This window comes from Lepisosteus platostomus, chromosome 9, assembly GCF_059453375.1.
Source record: "Lepisosteus platostomus isolate fLepPlt1 chromosome 9, fLepPlt1.hap1, whole genome shotgun sequence".
In the NCBI taxonomy this organism is placed as follows: domain Eukaryota; kingdom Metazoa; phylum Chordata; class Actinopteri; order Semionotiformes; family Lepisosteidae; genus Lepisosteus; species Lepisosteus platostomus.
Genome location: NC_142619.1, coordinates 17,229,574 through 17,247,221, shown reverse-complemented (window position 1 = coordinate 17,247,221; position 17,648 = coordinate 17,229,574). Strand labels below are relative to the sequence as shown.

At 37.1% G+C, this 17,648-nt stretch overlaps 1 protein-coding gene across 3 annotated transcripts in view; it reads right to left on the bottom strand.

The window, feature by feature from the left end:
• tspan11 (tetraspanin 11) overlaps positions 1-17,648 on the bottom strand; it is a 102,604-nt gene that overhangs the window by 43,836 nt on the left and 41,120 nt on the right. The window lies entirely within an intron of this gene.

Here is a 17,648-nt window from a genome sequence, read left to right as displayed (position 1 = left end):
TTTGTCAGCCATGCAGGGTGGACTATTAAAATCTTTTAACTGACAACATCTACAAAGTATGAGGAAGAAAAATATTGAACATCTAGAGAAGTGTATTGTAAAAGCATACAGATGTTAAATGTTACTGGCCATGTGTACTCAGAGCTGTCAGCCTTGTAAGAACAACATCCATTTGATTTGAATTTATGCTGAAAATAAAACCTGCAGAATGTCTTAATGGGGTGGGGAGTCACTTTTTTTTTTTAGGATAGTGAACCTTCAAGGCACAAGCCAGCATGTTGATAGAACAGATTTATATTTGACAAATCGTGGTGTATGTAGTCATTTAAATCAAAACCATTTTTGAATACAAGGAAGGCACCATTGCCTAACTGAAACACACATTCCCATTTTTGCCACAGTGATACAAGCATCAGTGAGCATGACGTTTCCTCTTCCTCTGACTACTTTGCTGATCAGAGAAGTGAGGAATGTGATCCTTGAATACTAAACACAGCACTCAAGGCAGCCATAATAAATGCACGCACTTAGAGCACCGTCTCTTTTTGTGGCCCAGGATAACGACAGCTTTCCAACTGTTGAAACATCTAGGCTCAGTAAATGCTGCTGCTGCCTTTTTAAGACCTTGGAAACCCCATTGTAATAATAGTGTGGAGCTAATTGTGTTTTCCCACACATTTGCTCTTGCCTTCCATTAAGGCAGAACATGCCTAAAATACATACTGTGTGTATTAGGTATGAAAACCAAGTGGAAGTGGAATGAAAACAAGAGTCTACTGTCATTGTACAGTACTGGAAATATGGAGCCACCACAGTTATGAAAATCATGGACAGGTCCTGTTGGGCAAAAGTCAACACTATCCTTGTGCAGTCTTAACCTAGCTGCAAAGCTGTGAAAAATCCCCACAAACGTTTTTCCAATTTGTTATTGTTGAACTCAAAAGAAGTATTTCCATTTCACATTTTTAAAAAAATAGTCGACAATAATCCTGGAAAATAATTAGACCCTGATTGTGGAAGAAACATAAATTATTTAGGAATACCAGATTTTTTAGAAAAAAAAATGATCAATTACCTTTTAGTTTCTTTTTTTTAATTACAATACTGTTATTCAAGACACCATAGAAAACTTAAACACCTAAAAAGCTGTGTCCTATGAACAACATCATTGCTTTTTATTAGAAATTAGTCGATCAATTGTGAGAAACTCGTTACAGCTAAATGTATTTCTGTCCTTTGAATACAGGATTTTATACAGTTTAAGTCTCCATAGAGACATCTGACATTATCAAGCATGGAATTCAGTCACTTTCTCCACTTTCTATACAATTAGATTATTCACATAACTGCCAGTCAAGACTCTGAATGGATGAGTGTAAAATAGCTGTGAAGGACACTTCTGCCCTGTCGGGTTCTCTGTCAAGCACTGCAATTGTGTTATTGTGGAGGTAGTCGGAGCTGCAAAACAACAAAAGTGATGGAATTTAATAACAGCTGCTTTAATAACGAAGGGTGCTTAAGAGTAGTGATTACAGTGTGCCACGCATTATTAACTTGTCACCCTTTCTGGCTGCTATTCTGCCATGCACACCTGTGAGGTTGCATATGGCCTGAGAATCATGTCTGTGACAGTGGTGCCAGAAGAAATTAACATCATGAAAAAAAAGTAGGTCAGAAGTTTAAAACTGCTGCTGCAATGGGGCACAATAGTCCATATACTGTATAAACAGTGTACAGTATATTACTTTGTCACTTTCTATATTTAGAAGTCCACAAACCTGACTGTAAATAGGGAAAGACATTATCAGACTTTTATCAGGAAAGGCCAGTTCTTTCTTTAAAAGAATCCATTGCGGAGAATGACATCAGAGAATTACAACAGTAGGCTTAAATCAAAACATAATCTTTAACAAATGTGCTAGTGACTATTTCTATCAAGCTGCAAACTGTGTCACTTTCAAAAGCGGCTGCAGTTGTCTGTGAGATCAGATCTGAAGTCAAACGTTTGACAGTAATCATTTGATTAAATCTTTAGAATGAACTCAGGGTGGCTACAGTGCAAGAGCCTTCAGGCTGGAGTGCTGTAATGTGGAAAAAATCATTAACAGGCTCTAGTAAGGTATTCCAAACACGAAAAGAAGGCAAACTCGCAGACGGTAAACGTTGAAGAAAAGGCAATAAAACAAATTTAAAAACCTTGTTATGAAAATGGTAACAAAAGCTAAAAAACGACTGCTGTTTATCATTTCATGAAATGAATGAATGATTAAATTCTATCATTTTGGCACCTGCCTTAATATTCTGACTTCGCGTTCTATTTTTAAGATTTTTAATTATATAACTCCAAGTAGATTTTTTTGGCTAAAATCAAAGCATAAAGGAATGGAGTATCATCTCATATACTATGTCTAAACTTTTAAGGCCTCTCTAAAAAAATACCGATATGCACCAAAAATCCACATTGCTGTATCTGAAAGGAGAAATAGCAAGTATATGAAGCATTTTAAAATATGTAGGCAATAAGATTTAATTATATAACAGAGTTCCTGACAAATATAGAAACTTTTATCAGCAGAGTGCTACCATATAAACATGTTCACCACCTCCACAGACACTAGCTCCCCCTCTACAGTATGTGCACTAAAAACCCCACAGAGGACAGTCAGCGGCACTAATGTAATAAGTAACATGTACCAATAAGCATGCTGTAGTATAAAGCATGGGTACAGTTACAGGAGACTGTACTCAAATCTGAGGATGGATGCAAATTAAATAAATCCATAGGCAAACCACTAATTTGGAAATATTGTCTTTAAATATCAAAGTGATTTTCTCAAATACACACACACACCAGTGTTTTCTATATGAACTACTTAATATCAGCGCTTCTCTGAACACAATGCTACATACAGTATAATATTGATGTTTGCTCCATCAGCCACATCAATGTCATGTGAAGAATGCTGTATTTCATACACTCATTGTAATGGAGTGACTGCTTGTATCCATGGCTATGCTGTTTTTCATCTGCCCAGAGGTTTGCAGCCATCTGATATGAATCTGAGGACTGTTGCTATTTTGTCCCATTGTGGGGTTTCTTTTCAAAGGTCCTGTCCTTACGCATCTGTGGGAGAATGTAACCTGAAGTCTTTACTCTTCTCCAGAGAATGCATGTTCCTAGATAGGACACCCAGTTTCTCCTGACCTTAGGGTATAACTATGGGTTTCTTTTTCTGCTCTAATGGTGGCGTATTGTAGTTCTAACTTTCCAAGCCTTTTCCACTGTCTACTCACTCCTGACCAAACTTACCATCCTCTGAGATTAATGTGGTGACTTTCGGATCCCTCCCGGGAAACACCCGGCTTTGGGAGTCTGACAGCTGCCTCCCACTTACAGCAGTGAAAGAGGTGAATCTACTCCATACCTCAGACTACCTCCAAGTGAATCCTTCCTCAAACTCCCTCCAGAGTTTGGGAACCCTGCTGTTCTTAACCTTCACCTCCTGGGGAACTGAGAGAAGGGTCGGTCTCATGTTCTGCGCTGTCGAAACTGTTCAACCAGACATGTCTTCATATTATGAGGGAGATCCTTGCACCTAACCTGTGGCACTAGGCAGGATCTTAGAAGAGCTGCTGCTCCTTTAACCTTTGAAGAGACTGGAGCTCCTTACCTTTGGAGTCAACCTCTGGGGAAAGCTAACCTTTGCATCTCCAACACTGGTTCTATCTTCTCTCAGAGCTACCCAACTACTCAGTCTGCTTTCCTGGATTTCCCGTAATCTAGTCAATCAGCCTCTATATAACTGAGAATCTATTTTTCTCACTCACACTAAACATATTCTCTAAAATTTTCAATCAATTACTTCTCTCTTATTAAACTCCCACCAGGGTTAGCAACCTAGAACCTAGAGTTTCCCTACGAGAGAACCCTGATCTCCATGATTCCAACCAGGAACCTTTAAAATCCCCTCCAGATTTTAACTGGTTGATCGCAACCTTATAGCTAAACCTAGTTATTGAGCCCTCCTGCAACCTGAGTCCACTACTTACATCTCTTACATGTGTTAGTCTGCTACATAATAACTGCCTAACCTAACAGAGCTAGGACCACTTTTTTCATTTTCTACCTGAGAATGTGTTTTGGAATGTGTTTTGTTATTCACTCACGTTTCCCAATTGTCCTACAATGTTTTAGACATAATTCCTTGCCACTGTCATTAACTGGCTATACCTGTAATGTATACCTACTGTATATGCACTGTTTGTGGATTCACATGCAAACTGGCAATCAAAAGAGGGTTTTTCAATATAAAGATTAAGTGATTTACCAAAGAGAAGTTCTAGGTCCACATCTGCACCTGCATATTATTATTTGCATAAATGTTTTTATTTAAATGTGACTTGAGGGAAAACACGACAACGTGTAGTGCTTAATTTGTTAATCACAAGGTGCCAGAAGTCAATATACTGTACAAGGGAGAGAGTGGATGTACGAGGGGCAAGGGAGGAACTCATGTGTTCAATTGTGACAAACTCACACATAACACACTCTCAAGTCACTGTCGATAGCATGCTAACTAGGTAACTGAAACAGTCTTAGTAATTTCAAACAGCATTATCATATGCGATTAGTTCTACTCTATTTTTGAAACATTATCATTCTGATGGAGCTGTCATTGGGTCCATAGTTTCAGAATTTGACTGTATGATATCCCACTAGACTTCTGCACTACAGGCCTTGGGTAACCATATTAACAAAAACTATTGTGACAAAGCACAGAGCCTAGAGTGATGAAAGTAGACCAGAGCGCTGGAAAAAGCATGTCATCACTCCAGCGAGCAGCAGTTACCTGGCACATTCGGCACAGGGAAGGCAGAGAAATCAGCAGCACCTGTAGACTGATGAGTTTTCTCTCTGCAGAAACGAGTAGGACCAGACAGAAAGCATCTTCAGCCAGTGTTTTTGACCAGTAATGTCTCAAGTGCAACAAAGGCTTTTAAACTGTTTTGCTCAAGGTGTGACTCATCTCTCAGTCTTTAAGTTAAGGTTTTTGGGGATAACGGTTATATCACCAGCCTCCGGCCAAACAGTATCCACCAGGCTAAATTCCAGTTTACTAAAGGTTTAAAAAAATCTACAGGCAAGTGAAGAAAGAAAAGCAAAGGTTGGTTTCTTTTGCATTTCTCACAAAAAAAATTTTGGGTTTATGCACCTTTGGTTTAGGTCCTCTTAGTCAAGCTACCTCACAGAATGATCTTTTGCACTATAGAGTATATTTTATTTTAAGGAAAAAATATATATATTTTTAATTATTTTCAAAAACCATGATTTAAAAACATTTTTGATATATAAAAATGTATGAGCAGGTATATAAAAAGAACAAGGCCCTTTTTATTTAAAACTGTAGCTTCATCTAGCATTACCCAGATTTTAGGAGTGAACTGTAACATTTTCTCAAAGGCTGCACTAAGTCTGTTTTTAAGGTATTCACAAAGAGTAAATAAGCAATATTTGTGGAAATACACCTGTGGCTGGAAGGTTGCCAGTTCGTATCCTGCAGCCGGCAGAGGAATCCTACTTCATTGGGCCCTTGAGCAAGGCCCTTAACCCCAACTGCTCCAGGGGTGCCAAATAAATGGCTGACCCTGCGCTCTGACCTCAAGCTTCTCTCCCTGTCTGTATGTCTCATGGAGAGCAAGTTGGGGTGTGTGAAAAGACAAATTCCTAATACAAGAAATTGTACATGGTCAATAATGTAATCATATCTTATGTTACCTTTTCATACCAAGAGTATTAAAGGAAGAGGAGTCTGAGAGGTAGAGCTGAGAGCTGTACCAGAGCAGCACACCAGTACATATTAAGTATAGGCTTTGTGAATGTGACAGTGGGACCCACTATTATAAATTTAGCCACAATGGTGACTTTGTAGGGGTGCTTGAGCAAAGAATTATGGTTAGTCTGAAGTTTGGTATTTATACCCTACTGAGTAGCTGATTGGCAGATGTCTGAAAGATTGTCTTTCAAGTTCAAATTCCAGATTTTAAAAGCAGTCAAATCACTGATGGAGTACATACTGTAGGTATGCATTTCAATACAGGCACAAATGAAAAACATCAAATTCTGTTGCAAAGAAACTATTAAAAAAAACTAGTTCATTTTTGTAAATTGTCACCTTTTGTGACATTTTTGTAAATATTGTTCACCAGTTATTGTGCATAGGACTTCAATTTTGCTTTAGCTGAGGCAAATCTTTAGTACAACTCCATTTATTTAGAAACTGTGGTTCTTCTGAACAACAAAACAAAGTACTGTACGTGAAACTCACTGCATTGCAAGTTTCAGTTAAAGTACAAAGTACACTCAAAACTCAGTGCTGTCTTACAGTAATCTTAAAAAGCTTATAAAGGATTGTGTTAATGATTTACGCAAGAATAGTTAGCCTTTCCCATTAAAATATCAGTCTATATGGCAGGGAAGGAAGACAAATAGCTTATGTCGCTTCTGTTTTCCCTCCCGATAGCTTGGCTAAACATGATACCAAAGAGAAATATACACTATTCAGACCACAAAGATGAGACACAATTTGCTTTGCTGTTATGCCTTTGGGCTGATGAGGCTGTCAGGATCTAATCATGATCAACAGGCGAAAGGGAATGTAGGTGTAGAATTATAATCTAGCTGTGGCCAAGAAAAGCAACATCCTTTATACAGATATGGCCTGGTTATACTTATATGAACAATAAGCATGTGTTCATTGTGTCTTTGGCATGCCAGAATTACTGACCAAGTATATAACTGTGTTTAATTTATATTACAGATAATTTGCTTTACAGCTGAATTTCTAGAACAAGACATTTTTATTTTCCAAATAACATGTATTTGTGTAGGGACAGATTTTGGAAAGTGTCATAGTATTTTATCATTAAGCCTATGCCTTAAAGAGATATTACGTCTTCATGTCACAATAGATACAAGTGGCAATACCAGGTGAGTGCTACCACAGTAATTCATTTCTGCTTTCAACAAAGTCAAGAGAAAACCCTAGTATTTGCTCCTGTATACTATTTTCAAGAACAGAAGCAACACCAGCATTAGCTGAATTACACTGGGACTCTATGTGCAGAGAAACAAACTGGAAGAAATATTCCCCAGTTCCAAAAGTTGCCAAAGCCGATCTTGCCTGCCAATCGTTTACTGGGAGCTGGAAAAAAACATTTTTCTCCCTGTCTACATAAAAAAACTGTTGGATGAGCTCAGATGAAAGTTTTCATACTGAACTAAAAACTGTTTTCCAAAAACATATAAGCATGTAAACAAATCTACTGTTTCACAACTAGACACAGTAACAATAAACATCAAATATTTTGTACATAAATGTGCATTTTTAAACCATAAACCATACTATAAAAGTTGGTGAAAAGATTAAAAGATTAAACATATTTCAACAGTGACAAAAGTTTCGGAACAACAATAATAAATCTCTGTTTTTTGTGACTTATGTCACCTATTGTAAAATACTGTAATCTCTGCAATTATTTTAATAGTTTGAGACTATACATTTATAGTAAATTGGTGCTGTTTGGTGATTTAGTTCAACCACAGCAAAATCTAAAAATAGTTTAAACTGTGTAACGGAGTGTACTGGAGTGACTGCAGTTCCTTTACCATCCCTTAAAAATTGTATGAGCCAGTGAAGCTTTAGGAATGTCACACGACAAGAGTTTTAGATGAAATGAGAGATCTTAAACAAGTTAAAATATAAATTTAAATTTTATTATAGAAAGAAGGGAAAGCCTGCTTAATGAAAACATTGATTATTGAAACCAGCAATCAGGGAACATATACAAATAGTTTGCTTGTGATGCAAACTGGACCAAACGTGGGTATCTATGTTATAACACTCAAATGCATATTTGATTATAAATATCTGAGATATTTTTTCAAAGGGGAGTGTAGCAGTTTACAACTTTGATATGACTAGAGCAGGAAAATAGGTTTGTTGTTTGCATTCCAAGTTTTGATGTGATAGGGCATAAAAAACAACACTGTGATAAAGACAGCAATTAAGACAAAAAAAAAGGAGAAAAATAAGTTGGAGAAGGTATTTTTTTTACTGAAAGCCGAGATATTACTTTTTCAAACCAGTGTTGTAATTTGTGCTATGCTGTACAGACAAAAATATGATTTTACCGTATACAGCGATGATTTTATAGTCGCGCTCATTAGCAGCACCTGTCAGTAACATGGACAACGAGGGTTTAAAGGAAAACCTATTAAGCTGAAGCTAATTTGCAGTTTCCTGATGGAATGAAGCAGAGCTATCAAAAAGCCCATCTGCATTCTAAAAACCCTAGTTCAGCTGCAAGAGGAGATCAGTTTCATTAAATAGGAAAATAATGTATTTGAGTCACTGACTGCACAAAAGCATACGAAAGAAATTCACGGCACAGCTGAATATTGAATTTGCCACTGGTTAAGCACCTGTCCTTATAGGATGCAGATCGCCAGATAGATTCTTAGCCCTTTCTTCCACCTAGCTTCCACCTCTTGTCACATATCCATTTTCACAGCTAATACATTACATTAACAGCTTTCTAAAAATAAATCTGCTGCAGTGCATAACACTTTTCCCTGATTTTTTTACAACTCCCTGTGGAAGAAAATGAGGACGGGAAGGCACTTGTCAGCTCATTTATCAGCTCACAGGCGATGTGTTGCAAATTATCTGGGCCAATTCACCAAGGCCTTGGAAATAGACATTCGGGTTCTGTTTTTGTCTATGTATAGGATGAACCACATGGGATGACAGAACTCAGTTGCATTCTATTAATGAATAGTCCAGCAAAGCAAGCACATCTGGATGGTATAATTATTACAGTGGTCATGGTGAAGATGACCAAATTGCAGCAAAAGCTGCTGTTGCCCATCTATATTGAACACATGGATGCTTACTTTTACAGATACTTGTGAAATAATGTATAGAAAAGAAACAGTTTGCATTTCTATGTTTTCTCCAATGGATTTAAACATTAAAAGTACAAGAGCTGAAGAATTTACAGTTGAAAATTACATGTCTAGTGGAGCTATCAGGTACAATGCTTAGTAGAACACCATTAATGCTCAAAAACACAAATGCAAGGGTAACAGAATAATCACCTAGAGCTGACTCAATACTTTGAAATGCTTTAAAAACAAAACAAACAAGCACTCCAGATGAGTTTGTGAACCCAAATTTCATAATGTACAAACAAAATGTTTAAAAATTTAAAAGCAAGCAGCAGCTTTATTTGAGCATTTTAAATTACTGCTGACCCTATCCTTTCTTAATTTGGTAGGAGCCAGGTTTAAAGCAGGTGGAATAACATAGTAGAATAATTCATCACTCATTACTAGGTTTAGCTGGATGCAATCCACTAACAAAGAAATATTTTGAATGTGGTTCTGATTTCAAGTTGGCTGAGGAGCCTGGAAATGGTCACGATTGTTTATATATGAAATTTAAAGAGAACTTGCATTTGCATTTTGGTTTGCTTACTGTATGTCAAAAAACAGCTTAGCTGCCAAACAAAATATAGAAATGCCTAAGGCAAGTTTATTAAGAGCTGAAAAAGATATATTCTACATTTTATTTCAGTGTCCAAACTAGTGTGGGTAGTTTTGGGAAACTTGAGAACAGTTTACCTTAAAAACAATAACATCCTGCAGACTCAGTTTTTCTATATTCTCTTCTGACTGTGGCGCTAATGAGGTGGCTTCTCCACCCTGTGCCTGTGTGGATGCCTTCAAACTCTGTAAGCCCCATAAAAGCAAGTCTTCAGATTCTGAAACACTGATCACTCTGGGCCAGGAATGGGCTGTAGGTTGGCAGGTCAGCAATTCTATTCCTCTGAACATCACGTGTTAAAAGTAACCAAGGTAATCGAATTATCTCAAAGATATAAAAACTTTAAAAGGAACTGTGCCATATGCAAGAATCACCTCTGGGAAATTAATGCTGTGATAGAGTGAGATCTAATAGGGTGCTGCCTGCAGAGCGCTTTCTTTTTCCTGGGTGGTGTGCCGGTGTGTAGTCGTCTTTGGAGCTGACTGTTCTCTGGTATACGAGAGAATCCTCGATGAACAAGGAGAATAAATCCTCTTGTCGATAGAGCAATCGGTTCTGTAGCCGGCTTGTGAACACATTCGGTTCTCCGCTTTAACGCTGTCTGTGGGCGTGTGGGGATCTTAAAGCGCAGCCCTGATTAGTCTCCGGTGTGGTAGAGCTGTGGAGTGGGGAGTGCAGTGGGAGGTGTGTTCCACTGTCACAATGCAATGAGAGCAGAACCCAACATAATTTCAGTGTAGGATCCCCTTGGTGGAAAGCAGACATTTAGAATCATGCAATCTGTATACTTAACACAATGTTTTAGCAAATTCTCATGGTTATCATTTTGTAGAACCACTCTATTTAAGAAACTAAAACTTTGAAACTAATAAGAACACTCAATGTGCTCAATGGTCATATTCTAGTTATTTTTTCTTTAAAAATTGAGTCTTCCATATAAATTGAGTGTCTACTGCTCACCAAGTGAGTACAGAGTATTGTAATTCTTACTGGTGACAGTAGCACAAAAATTATCTTAATATAAACTATAGCCACCAACCCTAAGGCAGTGGATGAGAATGGATAAGACCTTGAACAGACCAGGGGAGGAGTCTATTGTCACGATCCACAAAAATACAGTGAAAGGAAGGAATAAGTCTGTGCAAGATAAATTCAATAATTCCAGTCAAAAAATTAAAAGCACTTTTCTTCACAATTCTGTGAGAAAAATGCCCATTCAAAAAAAACCCATAAGATTTGGCTGGTAGTTAAAATTTCAGGGGGCACTGTGTTTTCTTCTGGAAAACTACAAGAGCTGTACAAATACAACAAAACAGGCTACTCCACCAAAATAGATCTAATGGATTGGGCAAGGTACATATAGAATACCTATGTAACATTTAAACTAGGAAGCTATGTTGGACATCATTAAAAGGAAATTCATTGTTAATATCATGGGCCTACTGTAGTTGTTGAGACAGCCATTTAAAAAATCAATGTTTACAAAGAGGTGCAGAAGACATTAAACAAAAGAGAGAGATGCAAACCAAAGAAAAAAAATATCAGCAAATAAAGATCAAACAGTTAAAGGAAAAATATCACCTCAATTAAGTCAGACCTTAAATATGAATCTCAATGCATACTATTAATAACAATACTGGAACTAGAAACTGCTGTACTGCATGGGAACTATGATGTACAGTAATAGTATTCATTATTCAGTATAAGTGATTGAGAATGATGTGGTTGAACCCAGTATTAATGAGAATTCCATTATCAAAGTAATGCAAGCTAGAATACGCGATGGAGTGATTAAATTAAAAATAGCATATTGCTATTTTTTATGTCAGAAGATTTACACTCCTCCAGTTAGTACTTGGCTGATGATTCCAATGTGGGGGCTGCTACTACTACTCAGGACTAAGAAGACAGCAAATTGAAATTTAAAGCAAGAAAATACAAAGTACTATATTTTATTTGCAATAATACTACAAATATCAAATGAGTTGCAATGACACTGAAGATGCAAAAAACATTATGAAGAACAAGTACTTAAGTTGATTTTTTATTTTCCTAGATTAAACATTGTGGTGAATCAGTAATAAAATGTCAGTAGAATGCTTAAATACTGTTTGCAGAGTGCTGAAATTAAAAGACTGAAATCAAAGTTAGCTAGAGTACCAGGAACATTTCTGCTTCACTATAGTCTTCAGTTCTGATCCCACATTACAAAAAGGTTATAGTAGCCTTGCAAAGAGTGCAGACAAGAGAAATCAGAGTAATTCAGTCAGCGGAATGGCATAGGGTCAAGTTAGTGATTTTTATTTTATTCTTGAATAAATTAAAAAATTTTTAAGGAAAGTAAATCTTGTGTCATAATGTAAGAATGGGCTAGGGGCTCCTTTTTGCGTAAAATACCAAAAACATAAAACAAATGTCAAGAAATGGACTGAAAGAAAACAGGAAAAGAGTGTTACTCTTGGGTTCAAAGTAAATGCTTTTTGAACAGACAAACTGCCTTCGAGTTCCTCAAAGGTTTTTGTAGCGACCAGATTAATTCAGGAGGTACAATGAAGGTTTGGGGATCTTCTGGTATACAATATTACTTTATTCTCCAGTGTTGCTAAATTACTTCAGTGAGAACTTGTGGGCTTGACATGCTTCTATATACTACTAGCTTCTTCTATACTTGTGCTAGCAACTACTACCATGCTGTTGCTAAACAACCAATTATCAGCCGCAAGCACTAAATCACTGAACAAAGTGTGAAGGAATGAAAAAAACACTCAAAAGGAAATTTGAAATTAAGGCCCCACTATGAATATTAAAAACCAATCACTGAACCATGAGAAAAACTCATTATTGTCATGCCATAAAAAAGCACAGTCATTAAGTTCTAATCAAAAGACAAAAACATAACGAGAGGTGAAGACCTCTCCTTTCCATCCTTGTGCATTGACGTATCAGACACTTTTCTGATAAGAACCCGTCATCTCTAGGCTCTGCTTATTTAGAAAAGATCCAAGGGTAATCTTTTTTATTATCATTTTTATTATCCAGGAGATGGGTGTTAAATGTTCGTGTGCATCTTACTAACATGATTTTACTTCTGAACCCTGGGAATTCAAAGCCTTTATTGCGTTATCAGCTAACTCCTGTACTGAAAATGAAGCATGCAATTTCAGATCCAATTATACAGTATCAATGAAAGAAAACAAAGAATTTAAATACAAAACTGTGGAGACTCAAGGACCCAACTAAAAAGCACGGCTAAACCATGGAGCCTCTTCTTGTTTTTTTCCAGTCATGGAATTAAAAAATGGTATTATTTCATAACGTTCACCCATAAATTATAAAACACAGATGTTGCTTTATGCAAAAAAAAAACAAAACATAGGGGTTCTATTATCATAGCCAAACTTTTTTTAATTTACAAGTTACTCTCCACAGTTATAGGTCACAATGTTATCTGCAAGCTTCAAAGCTAGCCAATTAAACTGCAACTAAAATCCCACAACACTAACTATATTGAACATAAAAATAAATGTCTATATACATGCATACTGTACATACTTTTAGAAAAAACATATAGATTTCTGATATATCATTATATAATACAGTGCCTTGGAAAATTTAAAATTCAGATATAAAGATTTTGTATACATTTTTAATCAAAACCTGCAGGCTAAAACTGAACACTTTTTAAGGCTAAAAGTCAAATGTCAGCATGAACTGCAAAAAAACAGGGTAGAGATCCCATCAGGACTTAAACTGCCTTGGGTCCTGTCAAGGTTCATCAGGGCCGCTGCATCCTCCATACCCAGCCAGGGGGCGGGGGCAATCAACTCCTCGATGGCAGAAAGGGAGGAATATGCTACACCTCCTGAAATACCTCAACACGCCCCCAGCACATTCTCCAAGTCCTGTAGTGTCCAGCTAACGGCAATGGGAATGCCAACAGGATAGTCTTGTCTGGGAGCTTCTAGTCATGATTTGGCTGTTACAAGAGGGTTGTGAAGTGCTTGGGTTAAGACGGAAACGCCTTCTGGCAGTGAGAACTGTGACTGAGCAATCCACTTTGAGATTCATTCTGCTCGCCGCTTTTCAGAAGGGTAACTATGTTTCAGATACCCTAAACATAATCTGCCTCATGACTCCTGACTGAATAGCCACATCAAGAAGGATTACTTTTCTACTTGCGTAAAGCATAAATAATGGATGAAAATCTGTGACTTGAAACATCTGGAACCTCATGGATTGTCCAGACAAAAATATCGGATGGCTGTTTGTATTTGTTGCCTCAAATATCCTTAAATATAGCATCAACACTGCCATCCTGAGCAAATCCTAACAAACTAAGGGCAGCAAGATAGGGAGGCATATATAATTTCTTCAGGAAGGGAAAATGTATTGAAGGAAGAATGTTAAATTCATTGAGCTGGATTTGATCAAGAATTAATCTTTATTACCTTTTTTTCCAACAATGAATTATTCCTAACTTTTTAATTAACTCTATTCTCAAATTACAAGGAACAGTTACGTCTAGGTCATTTGCTCATAGTCTCCTATCTAGCCAGACAAAGAAAATATTCAGGCCAAGCTGGACCAAAATACTTTGTGGAATCCTGAAGGAAGACAAACTTATTTAACTTGGAGAATTCAATGCCAACTGAATGGAAAAGATGCCAATCTGAGAAGGAAACAGATAAGGAAGCAGTTGAAAATATTAACTGGCAGTATTCTTTGCAGTATTCACTGATGAAAATGCTCAGAACACAGGCTCAACATCAGTTTCACCAGAAAAACAGACACAAAAGATGTTGGCCATCCATGGCCCTAACATTATTGATAACCTTATTGATTTTGTCATTGTCCAACCCCCAGCATCAAGACTACTGGACAGATTACTGTCTCAGCTGTTCAATTACTGGATGTCTATCACCCTCGTTCCCAAACATGGGTTATAGAAGTAATAATGTTCAATGTCAAAACAAAATATTGGAGCACTAAAAAATTTCTAAGAACAAAATCAGATCAGAACAAAAGTGTTCAAACCACCTAAAAAATGTAACATGTAACAAAATATAATCGACAATGCCTGAGAAGACATACTTGGATGATTTATACCAGGAAACACCTAGATTTGCCAAAAATGATAAAATCCCATATAGGCCTGCTGATCACAAATGTAAGGATTTATGTGCAGTTCTACCACAAAGACTAAGATGTAAAGGAAGCTCATTCCATATAGAAAAGGATGTGAAGAGGAAAGAAAAGGGAAGTCCAACATTTTAAATTGTATCTGTGGTTTCCTCAGGGTCACAAGAATTGTTTACAGCCTGAATACTTAAAGGCTAGTCCCTTTTAAATCAAAGGAAGGGAAAGACCTGATCATAGAATGAGAAGGACAGGTAAAGGTTTATTCCCTGCTGAAAAGAAAAGAGAGACAACGTTCCGATACTCCTTCACTCCTGCTCCCTGCCCCTGCTCACCACCCCGTCTTTTTGTTCCCCCAAACTTTATCTGCTGCCAGTTTCCCTCTTTCCCTCATGCCTGAAGAAGGCTCCACAGCTGAAACGTCGTGTCTCTTCTCAGCATGGAATAAACCTTAATCTGTTTCTTTGCAGCCTATGCATGCTGACACAGATACCTACATGAACTTTATACAAAGAAAAGTAGTCTATGCATATTGGGAGAAGAATTTTGAGGATCTGATATTTATCTACTGCCAAAGATAGCATTAATTTCCATCCCACAACACCAAATCTTTTAAGTCTACCAACACTAATCGAGGTGAGAAAAGTCATTACACAAATGAACAAAGCAACAAAAGGTGTTGGAATTTCCCCTGATTTTTCTTAACCCTTGTAGACAGAAGCTAACACTATACAGTACTTCCAAGCCCTCCAATCAGATCTGGAATAGAAAGGTAATCCCAAATAACTTCAAATCATTGTCACAATCTCTAAGAAAAGTAAAAAAATATATAGAATAGTTTTTTTTATCACTGCAAAAATGCTTCTGAACCATTTCTTTCTTCATTGAAATAGTTCAACCATAACCAGAGGCAGAGCTGTCATGATTTTTACAGCCTGGCAAATAAGGGAAAACTGTAGGGCAGTGGTTCTCAAACTTTTTGGACCAAGCACCACCCCTAATTCAACCAAAGCATCCAAGTACCACCTACAAGTCATCATCTCATAGGAACCCCAGAAATTATCAATGACCAACATGAGCGCATGTGCACACATACTCACACATACATATAATAAATATTATAATAATAAACTTTGTTTGATATATTAAAATGTGGCTTCTCAAAGTGTTTTACAGAAAAAAAAAACAACACAAAAATAAAAAAGCACCATTTCAGTGAGAGGGGTGAGCCTGTTTAGTCGAGCAAAGCAGATGTAAATTAATTTTTCGAGCCTTGATACAATTCACAACAGTCTAACAGATTTTAAATTGTCAGGCATTTTCTTTCCTGGGATCGGGCTCGTGCTCCAAGAGGGGATCTTTGCACCCCCTCTTTGCCGCAACAAAACGGTCCAATGAGTCTGTTCTGGGGGCCGGAATGCCGTCGAAATAAAATCAGATCGGGGAAACCCCCCCCAAAAAAATCAAATAATAGTAATATTAAATAATAATAATTGCTTACACTTATATAGCGCTTTTCTGGACACTCCACTCAAAGCGCTTTACAGGTAATGGGGACTCCCCTCCACCACCACCAATGTGCAGCATCCACCTGGATGATGCAACGGCAGCCATAGTGCACCAGAATGCTCACCACACATCAGCTATCAGTGGGGAGGAGAGCAGAGTAATGAAGCCAATTCATTAAGGGAGATTGTTAGGAGGCCATGATTGATAAAGGCCGATGGGAAATTTGGCCAGGACGCCGGGGTTACACCCCTACTCTTTTCGAGAAACGCCCTGGGATTTTTAATGACCACAGAGAGTCAGGACCTCGGTTTTACGTCTCATCCGAAGGACGGATTATGGTTTTCCACTGTACGGATTTCCAACAGTGGAAAACATTATGACTGATGTTTTCCACTGTTGACTAATAAAGATATAGGCCTAATCAACCTCATACTTTATTCTGTCTGGAAATGACCTCTTGGCAATTTTCTAATAAGTAATCCCTATGCCTCTCTCTTATATGACTACACTGAAAATATAATAATTTTATTCCGCAGTGTTATAATTCCTTGACTCTCTACTTATGTTCACTAGTAAGATAACAATTTCAGATCTGTTTTCCAGAGTTCCTCTGTTCAGGTAGTGACAGATGTAATGTTTTTGACAACCAGAATTTGGAACTTTAGGGACCTCCATGCACCTATTAAAATATATTAAAAGGTGAAGAGATATAAAAGAATATTGCTACAGAGCTTAAAGTTAATGATATTTTTCAGTACTACTACAGCAAAAGAACAGTAAAGGATGAGGTGAAGTACCTTAGATAATAATGTGAATCTATCAGAAGCCAAATGGGAAACGGCTAATGTATTAAAAAATATTTCATGTTGGTGTTTACCAAGGGAAAAAAAAACACCAATATTCCTTAAGCAAAATAAAAAAATTGTATATTAAACAGGCCGGAAGAGGCAGAAGTATTACAGGTAATAGTACTTACATTTCGCAACCCTGACATTATTCTGACTAAAATAAATTAAACAGACACTTTTATAAAAAAAATCAAAACAGCCCTTTTTATTAGTCAAACATGACATAAGTATTTCTAAATGGAAAACTGCTATAACAGTACTTATCTACAAGGATGGTGACAAAATAAAACCAAGTAATGAATAATTCATAAGTCTTACTTCTATTGCATGTAAGGTGAAGCAGATGAAGACCTGATCTGAAACGAGGATCATCTGTGTAGTACAGTGCCTATAGAAAGTCTACCCCCCACTTGGACTTCTTCACATTATATTGTGTTACAGCATGGAACCATGATGTATTTAACTGTGAATGTTTGCCACTCATCAACACAAAGTAATAATAATGTAATAATGTTTCTTTATTAGCCCTATACAATTTCTTGCATTAGGA